The sequence below is a fragment of the Manacus vitellinus genome, unplaced genomic scaffold, assembly GCF_001715985.3.
Source record: "Manacus vitellinus isolate BGI_N305 unplaced genomic scaffold, ASM171598v3 scaffold_47_pilon, whole genome shotgun sequence".
Classification (NCBI taxonomy): Eukaryota; Metazoa; Chordata; class Aves; order Passeriformes; family Pipridae; genus Manacus; species Manacus vitellinus.
In genome coordinates, this window is record NW_021940585.1 from 4,732,179 (window position 1) to 4,733,618 (window position 1,440).

Genomic DNA, 1,440 nt, shown 5'->3' on the forward strand with positions numbered 1-1,440 from the left:
GGGAAGGGGCAGTTGCACCCTTTTACCCTGAACTGGAGCATCAACCAGAGCCCGGTGTGGTGCACAGGAGAGCCCAGGGTGACAGCAGGGGTCCCGTGTCCTCCCTGTGTCCCAAGGTTCACGAGCCAGCCCTGGCCAGAGCCCCAAAACACTCCGCTGCCTCTCAGCTCCAGGGATTTGAGGTCCTGGCCATCCCCCAGGGCTCTGGGCTCGCTCCACTCTTCTGTTTAACATCCACTTAGTTATTTATTTTGCTAGGAAGGGAAGAGGAGGTGTCACATCCTTCCCTGGGGAGCACGAGCTGCAATCACCACCCTCTGCAGGCGCCGGGTCGGGAGCCAGGGAGCAGATCCCAGTCCAGCCATTCCTGCTCTCCCCTGCACAGCTGAGTGCTGTGGAGCAGCTGCATTTTGAGGGCTGGGGGGAGGCTTGGGGGGATCCATTCAAGGGGGTTATTAGAGCTCAGTGTGCTCTGGGTGTCCATCAGTGCCCAGGCTGGTGGGTGCTGGGGAACAGCAGCAGGACCCAGGGATCTGTGGGAGCTCCAGGCTGTCCTGGGCCTCTCCCGAAGCAGGGTTTGGAGGCAGGATGCTGTCACCCTCAGACCTTCCTTACTCTGCTCATCTTTTCCATACTCTCTCAGAATTCCCTCATTTTGCTGGCGAGGGCTGATTTTTTTATCCAGTGGTACAATAACGGTGCTGAGCTGAGCAGGGGGCTCAGAGCCCTTCCTTGGGGATGCCACAGGATCACGGGCACAGCTGCCCAGCCCATGCCAGGGCAGGTCCCCAGGGCTTTCAGGGTGACTCAGCCCCAGCTGCAGCCCCGGCCCCGGGCCCTCCCCAACCTGGGGCTTATTTTGTCCTCGGGGAAATACGTCGGGTTCCAGCAATAGCCCCAACAGCTGCTGTGGGGCCAGACAGCCCTGCCTGCCCTGCCTGCCCTGCCTGCCCTGCCTGCACTGCCTGGCTGGTGGCCATCAGGTCCTGAGGAAGCAGCAAAATCTTTATTTTTACCCTGTGGCTTTGCTGAGCCCCTGCATGTTTCCTTCTTTCCATGGCAGAGAGGAAGGGCTGTGCCACCAGCTGCCAGCCTGGCCTTCCTTATCAGAGGGTCAGAGAATCACAGAATGGTTTGGGTGGGAAGGGATGTTCAACTCACCCAGTTCCACTTCCTTCCATGGGCAGGGACACCTTCCACCAGCCCAGGTTGCTCCAAGCTCTGTCTATCCTGGCCTTGGACACTTCCAGGGATGGGGCAGCCACAGCTCCTCTGGGCAACCTGTGCCAGGACCTCGCCACTCTCACAGGGAAGGATTTCTTCCCAATATCCCATCTAAACCCACCCTCCTTCAGTTTAAGGCCGTTCCCCCCTCTCCTATCACTCCACGTGTCCCAAGTCCCTCTCCATCCTTCTTGCAGCCCCTTCCTCAGCCCACCC

General features: G+C 59.7%; 1 protein-coding gene across 1 annotated transcript in view; it reads left to right on the forward strand.

The window, feature by feature from the left end:
* Positions 1-1,440, forward strand: part of PIK3C2B (phosphatidylinositol-4-phosphate 3-kinase catalytic subunit type 2 beta) — a 33,680-nt gene that overhangs the window by 8,478 nt on the left and 23,762 nt on the right. The window lies entirely within an intron of this gene.